At 35.4% G+C, this 14,517-nt stretch overlaps 1 long non-coding RNA gene across 1 annotated transcript; it reads right to left on the bottom strand.

Annotated features, from left to right (window-relative positions):
• Positions 1-1,441: 1,441 nt before the first annotated feature.
• Positions 1,442-2,737, bottom strand: LOC114076761. Its single transcript, XR_003577758.1, has 2 exons — positions 2,610-2,737; positions 1,442-1,599 (listed from the first exon to the last, which is right to left on the bottom strand). It is a non-coding gene; the product is annotated as an uncharacterized LOC114076761 (long non-coding RNA).
• Between the last annotated feature and the right edge of the window lie 11,780 nt (positions 2,738-14,517).

The following is a 14,517-nucleotide window of genomic DNA, read 5'->3' as shown; positions in this document are numbered from 1 at the left end:
CTTGTGTGTCCCGTTTGTGTTCCGTTTCTCTTTTCTCTAGATTATTTGTGTGTGTTGTGTGTTTAATTCCCAACAATTATGTCATAAAAAACTGTTAGTGTATAACAAATCCAAAATAATTTGAATAGTTTTTCTTGAGAGTACATGTATACACTCTTTAAGTTGGTCCTCCACAAGTAGTTGAAACACATAAATATGTACGTAGAAAATCTTATAAGAAGTCATCGGAAGAAAAGGTAAATAAAGCACATTTTTACATGCTCAAGGAGGATAATTGTTGTTCCTAAATGGGATGTTCGAAGCTAATTTGAACTATCAATGATATCCAATTGGAAGAAGTACAAGATCTTTGCTTGACAGCTCTTCACCTGCATGTATATTCCATGGATATACACTACTTCATACATCTAATGCAGGACATCTGAAGCACATTATAGTATATTGAGGGGAGTCGAAAATGAATCCAACTAATTTGAACCCAAAGTAAATTTGAGCGGGTCAAGACCCAACTCGATTTCTATTTCAATCCATTTTAATATGTGAAAAAAATGTTAAATTACAATATTATAGTATTTAATAGGATCTTTTAGTCACACTTTCAATATTTCTTTATAATGTTAATATGTTTAGTTTATTATGTATTTGTTTTATGTTTTTTATTTGCTTTAATTAAAAAAATATAATTATTTAATAACAGAACGGAGAATTTAGGGGAGAAAATATTTTTCGAAAGAACTTTATCCCTTAAAATTCTTTGTCAATTACAAATTCAAAGATAAACGATAGAGCACCCATTACCCTTCTTCATCAAATTTTGAATATTAATTTATAAATTTACATTTATAATGCTCTATCTATATTGAAGTGAATTCTATTAAATTCCATGTTTTTACTTGGGAAGATGATTTTGAGAAGAAAAAAAAAGTAGATAACATTTCATTGACAAACAACTTTGGAAAAGGAATTTCCAACTAAAATTTCAATATAACTTACCGAATTATAAATTCGACCAGGTATTAGTTAACTGGTGAATCCTACATAGAAAATTGTACATATTTTCATTGATAAATGTAAATTGTATCTATTATGAAAACGCTGGAAAGCATAAGTTTTGGTGGATAATTTTAATTTTAGCTTGTTTGAAAACAAAATAAAAATGGAAGTGGAACGTTTTTAGAATTTTTTTGTAATGATTAGTGCAATTGGAGAATCGTAAGGTTATTTGGCTGTTTTTTTTTAGATATATTGTATCCGAAATCAAAAAATTTGTGACATGTTTGTTGCTTAGAATACAACAAACTTTCCTTGGGATACAAACATATAAGGATAAAATATAATGGTAATCATGTAATATTATAATTTTAATCACTTTGATACAATTATAAAAGTAAAATACATACGCAATCATGAATACAATATTGTTAAAGAATGTGAATCTGTATTATTCTCAAATAATATTTTTTCACAAAATAATTTATACTGATGCTCGTAAATAGTATCAGTCAAGTCAAATGATATTTAATTTCATTGTTAACGTGTAGCGTAGCACTGCATGTGAGGAGCATTCTTAGGTGGATCTTTGCACGCAAAGCCAGTTCCCTGAATAAATGAATTAGGCAAGAAACTTAGAATGAAGACAAAAACAAATTATATTATAATTACTTAATAAATTAACATGTACTTAGAAACCACAAGTATACCACAATATATACAAACATACAAAATATACATATATAGAACCACAAATAAACAACATTGAATACAATAATTGAAGAATACACTGTTATGAATACAACTTTCGAGAAGAAACTAAAAGGAATGCAGTTAATATCTGAAGAATGCAAAAACATTCTAAATAGATCCATGGATAATATTATGAATACAAGTAACATATAAATTAGCATGAATACAAACTTATTGGACTGAATATAAACACATAAAGACTTATGGACAAAAAATTCTAAAAAAATAATTCAACTACACCAAATTAATATGCAGAAACACTATTTGTTACAAAACTCCATTATCCACCCCCTGATTAACAAATAACTAAAAATACAAAAATATTTTGAAAGTGATATATAGATAGAATGAATATAAGTTTGTGGATACAATATCTATACAAACAACATGTCCTATAAACAAACTAAAAATTCAGAAATTCATACTACAATTCTACAGTATCCGTATAAATTATAATGAATATATATATTAAAACAGTAGCAATATGTGAAAAACAAATCAACTACACCAAATTAATATGGATACTTATTGGATTGAATACAAATACAATTTGTACAATCACCCCATTATCCAAAACAACATACATAATATCCTATACTACTGAATATAATTCTGATACAAATGCAAAATCTGATTTTTGTGTTCTCAACTTATACGTATATTCAATTGAACTTGCAAAAGTCTATAATGGTAAGACATAAAATTAAAATTGAAATCTAACGATAAATTTCATGAAGAGAAGGAAATACATTTTCATTAATTCTATCTTCACGAAAATGTTTATCCACTAAACAAACAAATATTTTGAATGATTTAAACAAAAACAAAACAAGTAAAAAGCTTAAAAATTGCAAAAAGATATATACCTGAATCAATAGGATTGTTGTGAATATCTTTTGGTATAAGTTTTTTCAATTTCAGAAGAAAAAAAGGCACTTAAAGATGAGAGAGAAGCGAAAGATGAAATATTGAAGAATAATATAAAAAAGGATTAGATGAGATACATTTTCTTAAAAAAATAAATAAGAGAGAGAACTTGGGTTGAAACTGTGTTTAATGTGAGATAAATTAGAAACTAACTTAGAATACATTTTTTTTTCCAAAATATTGAGATATTAACATTTTACAAAATATATTTTAAGGTGTAGACGTTTTTAATAATTATGTTAGGAATTAACTAATTTATTATTGTTAAACATTATCAGATGTCGGGTACAAAAAGGGGCAAGAATTGGGCTAAAAGCCCAAAGAAAGCATTTCAGCTTTTAATGCTAGTTATAATTAGGACATGTGCAGATAAGCCACAAGCTCGAAACTGAAATTAGGCTCAAATATTGATTCAGGCGGTTAGAAACTATGTGTTTACTTAATTTTAAGGTTTTTCCCTAAATCAATTCCCCAAAAGATTACTGTTTGACTACTTATATTTTTCTTTAAATTTGAACTAGTGTTTTTCTTTTCTTACTCCAATTACTTTGAAATTAATTGCTTAGGTAGTTATCCCTCATACTATTTCTCTTTCCCCCTAAAAACAATCTTAAGATTCAAATTGTGTACTTGGTATTTATCTCAAAGTTTACATAGATCATAAATCATTCTTTTCATAAAATATACATATCTTTCTTAATCATAATTTATAAGTTCATAACCATAATACAAAATTCATGTTTTTAAAGTAGACATAGGCATGGATCCATATGAAATCAATTCAAAACCATGTATTTAATCAAATCAAACATAATAACATTGAAAAATAATAATTAAATTATAATATATAGGACCCATGGAAATTCACATGAACGCTGATGAAATTAGGTGAAATCAATTTAGAAGATTGAGGCTCTTTCGGAACCAATGGGTATCCATTAGTGAATTCCCATATACCTTGGGTAATCAAAGCCCCAACAAGAGAGAAGAAACTCTTCAAGCTCTTAAAACACTAGTTCTTCACTTTGGAGATCTTGAGAGGATTTGGAGAAGAATCCTTTAAGATAATTTGAGAGTTTGAGTGAATGGGTTAGATTTTGAAGAGTAAAAACGGTTATAGGGGTAGTTGTAAGGACCCTAAAAATGAACTAGTGATACTAGAGCATTGTATGTTAGAATATAGTTGGTAATCTAGTATGGTAATCTAGTATAAATTCTTAAAAATGAGTTTAAAAGTCAGTTTGGTTGTTTTCAAGGTCAAACGTCAAGAAACAACCAAGACGTTTGGAAACTAGTCGTTTGTGTGCTAGTGTGTTCTTATGTGTTGTTGAAATGGAGTTGATGTTTAGGGTTTAAAAATTGTAGAAGGGCCCTAGTACCTTGATGTTCATGTTTAGGGTTAAACGTCCATGTAACACCTCGTATCCAAAAAAGTACAAAAAATGCAGATTTTCAGAAGTTGCAGGTGCCAGCAATAGAGCCAACTCCGGACCGTCAGTCAACTTACGGTCCGTCAGTCGACTCCGTCGATGGGCTAGTTGACTCCTAGTTCCAAGTCAGCAATGACGGTCGACTAGTACAGACCGTCAGTCGACTTACGGTCCGTCAGTCGACTCCGTCGATTCCCCAGCTGACTTTCAACTCTCAGTCACAAATGACAGTCGACCAGTACAGTCCGTTAGTCGACTTACGCTCCGTCGATTCGCCAGCTGACTTTCAACTCTCAGTCACAAACGACGGTCGACCAGTACGGACCGTCAGTCGACTTACGATCCGTCAGTCTACTCCATCTGTGACTCCAACAACTTTTAAGTTAGAGTTCTTTTGTTCTTTTCCTACTTCTTTTAAATCCTAAGATACGTCGTTTTGACCCTAAATCATCATGTTTTAGTCATTTTAAGCCTAGAAATATAACTAAAACTTACCTAAGTCAAATCATTAATCAAAACATAGAAAATTAGAAGCAAGAAAGGAGAGACCCCTAGTTCAAGAACGCAACAAGGTTCCAGCAATTCCAACCCCGAAATCTAAGTGTTTCTCTATGAATTTCATCTCCAGGTATGTGGGATTTCACTAGTGGGTTTCTTTTACCCATTGGGTCCCTAGTTTTCAGTTAGTTCTTGATTCTCATATCATGATTAGACCTAGGATTTCTAGAACTTCGACAAAACTTCATGAATTTATTAAACATATGTTCCAAATCAGATTGTAAAGTTATTATTCAGTTTATCGCATGAATTTCATAACCCTAGATTTGTATTTCTTTAGTTCTTGAATTACACATGCTAGGTCAGATATTTCAGTTATTCAGTTATACATGCCTCAGTTTTTAATGCATCATTATCAGATTAAATGTTGCATTCTCAGTTTGCATGTTCAGTTTTGAGTTATTCAGTATTTATAGAAACTCAGTCATAGTCAGTTAATACATAATTCATTGGGAGTAGCATAATACCTAGTTGGACTAGGGTTCAGCGTACCCAATTAGTCCCAGAACTACTAGCCAAGTTGGTTGTAAGTCCCTCTGTGGGCAATCAATTTAGTGATCACGCCAGCATGCCTTTATACCTTTGGCAGGGTATATTGGGTCCTCTCGATGGGGCGTATACATCAGACTCCACATTTAGCTCATGTGATTTTATTATTGGCTATTAGTAGCTCCCACAGTTCAGTCAGACTCTCTTGCATTGACCATTTATCAGTATATTCAGCATTCAGTTTCAGCATGTTATAAATTGGTCATTACATCCAGTTAGCTCAGAATTCAGTATATCATGTTCAGACTATTATACTTGCTTTTATGCTTGTTCAATTATGTTTTATTTCAGCTTTACTCTATCCTACATGCTCAGTACCTTCATGTACTGATGCATACGTGCGCTACATCTTCTCGTGATGTAGGTTCAGGTTCTCAACATCCAGATCACGCTTAGACCGATTTCTGATCTCCAGTTTAGTAGATTGAAAGGTGAGTCCTCATTCTCCGAGGACAATAGTCATGAGTTCATTTCAGTCTTTTAATCATTAAGTTTCAGTTTTTCCTAGACTTAGCTGGGGCTTGTCCCAGTACTTCTAGTCATTTAGAGGCTTATTTCAAAGATACTTAGTTTCAGCTTAGTATTGAGTTAATATTTCATTTCTATTAAACTCATTGTTTTCAAATACCTCAGTTATAGAATATGGGTATTCCCCATCTTTTGAGTTTAAATTATGACTTAGCTTCCGCATCAACTTATATTCTCTAGTATGCTCATGATCATGCCAGCATGGTTAGTGTAACGACCCTTTTGGTCGTTTTGAGTAATAGAGATTTTTACTTGATAAAATACTTTTCGATAGATTTTAAATGGTATTTTGAACTATTTATTTAACTACAAAATTTTAGTTGACATATATTTATTAAATAATAAATATTTTTATTAGTTGGGGGTTAATGGGTCAAACACATAATTTTTTTAGTACCACTTAACCTATGTAAAAGAATAAAATAAGATGGAGATGAATTATTTAGCAATAGCAAGAAAGACAGAAACCCTACGAAGATTTTCAACTTCAGAAGAAGAAGCGTGGTGCTTCAGGTATGAATCTAAATTTTTAAGAAAATAAAATATGTTATAAGAATGCACTTCGGTTCGTTCTTAAGATTTGTGAATCAATTCTTATTAACAGTGGGTGATTGGTTTTGATTGGTTGGTTGGAGTTGGACTCACTAAGTATGTAGGATTGTGTTGGTAGGAATTACTGTTGTATGATAAATCCTTGGCATACATATAATTTTCAAGTAGTGGGTCTTGTGTATTCAATTCAAATTTCATGTAATATAGTGAACATAATGGCAGAAGTGTGAAATATTTTGACGGCTACCAAGATTGGCATGAATAATCAATCATTAGGTGATGATAGGTAGATCAATCATCAATTAATATATAGGTTAGATAGTCTATATGACAAGCAAGGTGGTATTTTAACAACTCCTCTTAAGTCGATTTTGTGTTGGAAATTTTCGTATAATATTATAAATTTAGTTCATGTTTAAACATAGTGAAATAGGTAATTAAATATTAAGGTAGGGCATGTGTTAATTGTATTAGCAGAAGTCATGTGTTAATAGTAATAGCAGAAGGTGCTGGGCCGGAATATGTTACATAAACCATGCAAGCATTTCAAGAAAAGATGCATATAGAAATAGGCTTTAACTTCTTAACATCATAATTTAGTTATTATATTATAAATACCTTTGGTATATTTTTATTGGTAATAGAATATAAGAAATTGAGACTTATCCATAAGTTGGAGCATTAGGAAATTTATCATACAATTAGGTGAGTTCTTGGATTTAGGCTTAGATATATAATAATATAACTGTTTGTAGACTCGTTAACATATAATTATGCATGTGTACTTGATAGATTGAAAACGTTCAGAGGCGTTAAGGAAAGGAAAGGCATTGGAGAAGTAGTTTTCTTGACTTCGATTCTTCGGTGGAGGTAGGTTATGGTTTATTTCTAATTGATAGATAAACTCTAAATAGCGATTGATATGTAAAGTCTCCTATGTACTTGATAGTGTGGTTGTATGTTTTGATTGTGAGGTTTGTGGTTGGCCTAAAATTATGAGACTGTTGAATTTCTGATCTTGAAATCTCTCTATTAAAATGACGCCTTGAATAAAGAAGGCTTGATGAAATAAAATAATGAGATAATTGGATCGGAGTGTCACGTTCTGACACGGTATTATGGGATCGGAGTGTCACGTTCCGACATGATATATGGGATCGGAGTGTTACGTTTCGACACAATAACATTAAAGGAAAGGAATCTTGAATTAACTTAATATACTCAATCTCAAAGAACCTATTTTCCAAATGAGTATGGTGTGGAGGCATGAGTCCTCATAGGTGTGCTTGATGTTGTGATTGATGGTGTACCTATTATGGTGTTGTTGTCAATGGTTCATGTGTTTGTTGTTTGCCACCTGTTAAGTATTGTAGTTGCTTTTATATTATTATTCAATGTATATTGGTTTCTATTTTGAGTTGGCCGATGATACCTACTCAGTACGTGTTCCTTGTACTGACCCCTACTTGTATTTTCTTCTTTGTTCTTTTGTGGAGTGCAGCAAGTGTACCATCGACTTCGACTCGCCCTCAGCTCTAGCCAGTCTCCAGCACATCAGAGTTCAAGGTGAGCTATTAATTCTAGCTCGTGCTGGATTCTCTCATTCACGTCTTGATGTCTTTGAATTTCGGACATGGACCATCTTTTTACTTATTTTGGTTTCTTAAATACTCTTAGACTTGGTAATTTGAGGATAGATGTTCTTGATGTGATGACTTCCAGATTTTGGGGATAATAAGTGTTAAACTTTAGAAGCTTATTTAATTGGTTACATTAATAAGTTTTGGATCTTCCGCATTATTTTTGTTATTTATAGTTGAACTATTGGTAAATGTTGGGGTTTAGATTTGTTGGTTCGCTCACCTAGTAGGTTAAGTGTGGGTGCCACTCACGACTCGTTTTGGCTCGTGACAAACTTGGTATCAGAGCGTTAGGTTCGTTGGTCTCATCACACAAGGACAAGTCTAGTAGAGTCTTGAGGAACGGTATGGGGACGCCTTTACTTTTCTTCGAGAGGCTATAGGACTTTAGGAAAACTCCATTCTTTCTTTCTTTCGTGCTATTACTTGGATCCAATTGGTATCTAGGTGATACAAATTTGTATCTAACATTCTCACTCTATTTCGCAGATGGTTAGAACTAGAGCAACAACTGTGCCAACACCAACCCCGGCAAGACAGGGTGCGTCTGAGCCAACCATTGGGGCTGTAACTCGAGGAGGAGCAGTGGCAAGAGGTCGTGGTAGAGGTCGCAGGAGGACGCCCACTAGAGGCAGAGGACAAACATTTGGTCTAGCTAGGAATAGAGTAGTGACTCCTCCACCGACTGATGAGGTAGTGAGAGAGGGTGAGGAAGGGGAAAATGAGCAGGTTCAGGATAAGGAAGTACCACCCCAGCCTACCCCAGAGATAATTAATCAGGTTCTTAGTTATCTTAGCGGGTTATCTGATCAGGGCAAGACACCTCCAGTGTTTTCTGGACCAGCACCTCAGGCTCAGGGAGTACAACATGCAGCTGCTCTGGCTCCCCGCATGGATGCATCATTGGAAGTAGGCACGTTTCCTCGATTGACTATAGGGTCTATAATGACAAGTGATCAGCATGAACTTTTCATTAAGTTCTTAAAGTTGAAACCCCCAGTCTTCAAGGGTGCTGAATCTGAAGATGCCTATGATTTTCTGGTTGATTGTCATGAGCTGCTACATAAGATAGACATAGTAGAACGATTCGGTGTTGAATTTGTGACCTACCAGTTTCAGGGAGATGCCAAAATGTGGTGGCGGTCGTATGTTGAGTGTCAACCAGTAAGGGCACCACCTATGACTTGGGCATCATTTTCTAGCTTATTTATGGAGAAGTATATACCCCGGACTTTGAGGGATAGGAGGAGAGTTGAGTTCCTGAGCCTAGAGCAAGGCAGGATGTTTGTTGCTGCTTATGAGGCCAAATTTCGTGCACTATCCAGGTATGCCACTCATCTTTGCTTCAGTCCACAAGAGCGGATTCGCCGCTTTGTGAAAGGATTGAGGTCATATTTGCAGATTCCAGCCTTACAGGTAGCTGCTGCAGCAAAATCCTTTCAGGAAGTGGTTGATTTTGTGATAGAGGTAGAGGGGGTGAAGCCAGACGACTTCACCACAGCATTGACATTTAAGAAGTTTTGTAAGGGAGGTGAGTTTAGTAGTTCTTACTCCAGAGGGTAGAGTTCAGGAGGTTATCCAGCCCGTCCTATCCAGTCTTCATTGCAGGCTTCAGCTGGGGGTCCATCGCAGACCAGTCGGCCTTTTCTGATTTTGGAGGTTATCTCCAGACTTCGTCATTTTCACAGAGACTTATACTTGACTCCAGAAATTGTTATGGATGTGGAGAGGCTGGACATATTAGGAAATATTGTCCAAAACAGAGTTTCAGACCCCCAGTAGTTAGAGGTAGAGGTGGTCATGCTAGAGGCCGCCATTCTGGAGGACGTGGTGGCCAAGGTAATGGTGGTCGCCAATTCAGTCGGGGTGGCGGGCAATTTGGAACTACTGCAGCGCAGCTTGGTAGGGGCAATGGACAGACAGGTGATAGGGCCCATTGTTATGATTTCCCCGGGAGGTCTGAAGCAGAGACATCTGATGCTTTTATCACAGGTACTCTTTTGGTCTGTGATTGCATGGCTTCTGTATTGTTTGATCCTGGATCCACATTTTCATATGTATCTTCCTCATTTGCTACTGGTATTGATTTATATTGTGATTTGCTTGACATGCCTATTCGTGTCTCTACTCCTGTGGGTGAGTCTGTGATAGTTGAGAAGGTGTATAGGTCTTGCCTTGTGACTTTTGTGCGGAGCAATACTTATGTAGATTTGATTATTCTAGAGATGGTTGATTTTGATGTAATTCTGGGTATGACTTGGCTTTCTCCAAATTTTGCAATCTTAGATTGTAATGCTAAAACTGTGAAATTGGCCAAGCCTGGGACAGATCCGCTAGTGTGGGAGGGTGACTATATTTCCACTCCAGTTCGTATTATCTCTTTTCTTCGTGCTAAGCGGATGGTTATTAAGGTTTGTTTAGAATTTTTGGCACATCTAAGGGATGATACTTCCAAAGTACCTTTGATTGAGTCTGTTTCGATAGTCCGTGAGTTTCTGGATGTGTTTCCTGTAGACCTTCCTGGTATGCCACCGGATAGGGATATTGATTTTTGTATTGATCTGGAGCCGGGTACTCGTCCCATTTCCATTCCCCTTATAGAATGGCTCCAGCTGATTTAAGGGAGTTAAAGGCCCAACTTCAGGAGTTATTAGGTAAAGGTTTTATTAGACCGAGTGCATCCCCTTGGGGTGCTCCTGTTTTATTTGTGAAGAAGAAAGATGGAAGTTTTCGGATGTGCATAGACTACATGCAGCTGAATAAGGTAACTATTAAGAACAAGTTTCCCATTCCTCGCATTGATGATTTGTTCGATCAGTTACAAGGTGCTTGTGTCTTCTCTTAAATTGATTTGAGATCCGATTATCATCAATTGAAAATACGGCAACAATTGAAAATACAGGCAACAGATGTGCCAAAGACTGCTTTTCGAACCAGGTATGGGCATTATGAATTCTTAGTAATGTCTTTTCGGCTTACGAATGCCCTTGCTGCTTTCATGAGCCTGATGAACGGGATTTTTAAGCCATATCTGGATCTCTTTGTTATTGTATTTATTGATGATATACTGATATACTCAAAAATCAGGAAAGAACATGAGGAGCATTTGAGAGTTGTATTGGAGTTGTTGAGGGAGAAAAGGTTTTATGCCAAATTCTCCAAGTGTGAGTTTTGGCTAGATTCAGTGTCCTTCTTGGGGCACGTGGTTTCTAAGGATGGAGTGATGGTGGATCCTTCTAAGATAGAAGCAGTGAAGAGTTGGGTAAGACCTACTAATGTTTTAGAGCTAAGGAGCTTTGTTGGTTTAGATAGCTACTACCGTCGATTTGTCAAGGGATTTTCTTCTATTGCTTCCCAGCTGACAAACTTGACTAAGCAGAATGTTCCATTTGTATGGTCGGACGAATGTGAAGAAAGCTTCCAGAAACTCAAGAGCTTGTTGACTACTGCACCAATTCTTTCCTTGCCAGTGGAAGGTAAGAATTTTATTGTTTATTGTGATGCATCTTATTCTGGTTTGGGTGCAGTGCTAATGCAAGAGAGGAATGTAATTGTTTATACTTCGAGGCAATTAAAAGTGCATGAACGTAACTATCTGACCCATGATTTGGAGTTGGCTGCAGTTGTATTTGCATTAAAGCAATGGAGAAATTATCTATATGGGGTCAAGTGTGAAGTTTATACAGATCATCGTAGTTTACAATATGTCTTTACTCAGAAAAATTTGAATTTGAGGCATAGGAGGCGGATGGAACTATTTAAAGACTATGATATTACTATTTTGTATCACCCAGGAAAAGCTAATGTTGTGGCAGATGCTTTAAGTAGAAAAGCAGGGAGCATGGGTAGTTTAGCCCACTTACAGGTTTCTAGACGCCCATTGGCTAGAGAGGTTCAGACTCTGGATAATGACTTTATGAGGCTGGAAGTACTGGAGAAAGGAGGATTTTTGGCCTGTGTGGAGGCAAGATCTTCTTTTCTTGACAAGATTAAGGGAAATCAGTTTGCTGATGAGAAGTTGAGCCAAATTCGAGATATGGCATTGCTAGGAGAGGCTAAAGAAGCAGTAATTGATGAAGAAGGCGTCTTGAGGATTAAGGGAAGGGTATGTGTGCCCCGTGTGGATGATTTGATTCACACTATTCTTACATAGGCTCATAGTTCAAGGTATTCTATACATCCTGGTGCAACCAAGATGTATCGTGATCTAAAGCAACATTTTTGGTGGAGTAGAATGAATCGTGACATTGTTGATTTTATTGCCCAATGCCCGAATTGTCAGCAGGTAAAGTATGAAAAGCAGAGGCTCGGAGGGACACTTCAGAGAATGCCCATTCCTGAATGGAAGTGGGAAAGAATTGCAATGGATTTCGTAGTTGGTCTTCCAAAGACATTGGGTAAGTATGATTCTATTTGGGTAATTTTGACAGGTTAACTAAGTCTGCTCACTTCATTCCGGTCAAGATGACTTACAATGCAGAGAAGTTAGCCAAACTCTATATCTCAGAAATTGTTCGATTGCATGGAGTTCCACTTTCCATCATATTAGATAGAGGTACGCAATTTACTTCTAAGTTTTGGAGAACATTACATGCTGAATTAGATATTAGGCTGGATCTTAGTACTGCATTTCACCCTCAGACTGATGGTCAATCTGAGCGAACGATTCAGGTGTTGGAGGATATGCTTCGTGCATGTGTGATAGAATTTGGTGGTCATTGGGATAAATTTTTATCTTTAGCAGAGTTTGCATACAACAATATCTATCACTCGAGTATTGATATGGCGCCATTTGAGGCATTGTATGGGAGGAGATGTAGGTTCCCCATTGGTTGGTTTGATGCATTTGAGGTTAGACCTTGGGGTACTGATGTTTTGAGGGAATCATTAGATAAAGTGAAAGTTATTCAAGAAAATCTTTTAGCATCTCAGAGTAGGCAGAAGGAATATGCAGATCGAAAGGTTAGGGACTTGGATTTTATGGAGGGTGAAGAAGTCTTGCTGAAGATTTCACCCATGAAGGGTGTGATGCGGTTTGGTAAGAGAGGTAAGCTAAGTCCGAGGTATATTGGACCATTTGAAGTACTTAAGAGCGTGGGGGAGGTGGCCTATGAATTAGCCTTGCCTCCAGGACTGTCAGGAGTGCACCCGGTATTTCATGTGTCTATGCTAAAAAAATACCATGGTGATGGAAACTACATTATTCATTGGGATTCAGTTCTCCTTGATGAGAATCTGTCTTATGAGGAGGAGCCTGTTGCTATTCTAGATAGGGAGGTCCGCAAGTTAAGATCAAAGGAGATTGCATCTATCAAGGTTCAGTGGAAGAATCGGCCAGTTGAAGAGTCAACTTGGGAGAGTGAGGTTGATATGCAAGAAAGATATCCAGATCTTTTTACAGATGCAGGTACTCTTTCTCGCCCTCGCCTTTCTTTTGATCGTTCGAGGACGAACGATGGGTAAATTGGTATCTATTGTAACGACCCTTTTGGTCATTTTGAGTAATAGAGATTTTTACTTGATAAAATACTTTTCGATAGATTTTAAATGGTATTTTGAACTATTTATTTAATTACAAAATTTTAGTTGACATATATTTATTAAATAATTAATATTTTTATTAGTTGGGGGTTAATGGGTCAAACACATAATTTTTTTAGTACCACTTAACCTATGTAAAAGAATAAAATAAGATGGAGATGAATTATTTAGCAATAGCAAGAAAGACAGAAACCCTACGAAGACTTTCAACTTCAGAAGAAGAAGCGTGGTGCTTCAGGTATGAATCTAAATTTTTAAGAAAATAAAATATGTTGTAAATTGAATGCACTTCGGTTCGTTCTTAAGATTTGTGAATCAATTCTTATTAACAGTGGGTGATTGGTTTTGATTGGTTGGTTGGAGTTGGACTAACTAAGTATGTAGGATTGTGTTGGTAGGAATTAATGTTGTATGATAAATCCTTGGCATACATATAATTTTCAAGTAGTGGGTCTTGTGTATTCAATTCAAATTTCATGTAATATAGTGAACATAATGGCAGAAGTGTGAAATATTTTGACGGCTACCATGATTGGCATGAATAATCAATCATCAGGTGATGATGGGTAGATCAATCATCAATTAATATATAGATTAGATAGTCTATATGACAAGCAAGGTGGTAATTTTAACAACTCCTCTTAAGTCGATTTTGTGTTGGAAATTTTCGTATAATATTATAAATTTAGTTCATGTTAAGACATAGTGAAATAGGTAATTAAATATTAAGGTAGGGTATGTGTTAATTGTATTAGCAAAAGGCATGTGTTAATAGTAATAGCAGAAGGTGCTGGGCAGGAATATGTTACATAAAGCATGCAAGCATTTCAAGAAAAGATGCATATGGAAATAGGCTTTAACTTCTTAACATCATAATTTAGTTATTATATTATAAATACCTTTGGTATATTTTTATAGTTAATAAAATATAAGAAATTGAGACTTATCCATAAGTTGGAGCATTAGGAAATTTATTATACAATTAGGTGAGATCTTGGATTTAGGCTTAGATATATAATAATATAACTGTTTGTAGACTCATTAACATA

The sequence above is a fragment of the Solanum pennellii genome, chromosome 4, assembly GCF_001406875.1.
Source record: "Solanum pennellii chromosome 4, SPENNV200".
Taxonomy (NCBI): domain Eukaryota; kingdom Viridiplantae; phylum Streptophyta; class Magnoliopsida; order Solanales; family Solanaceae; genus Solanum; species Solanum pennellii.
Note: the sequence above shows the minus strand (reverse complement) of the source record. Positions and strands in the feature narration are given on the sequence as shown.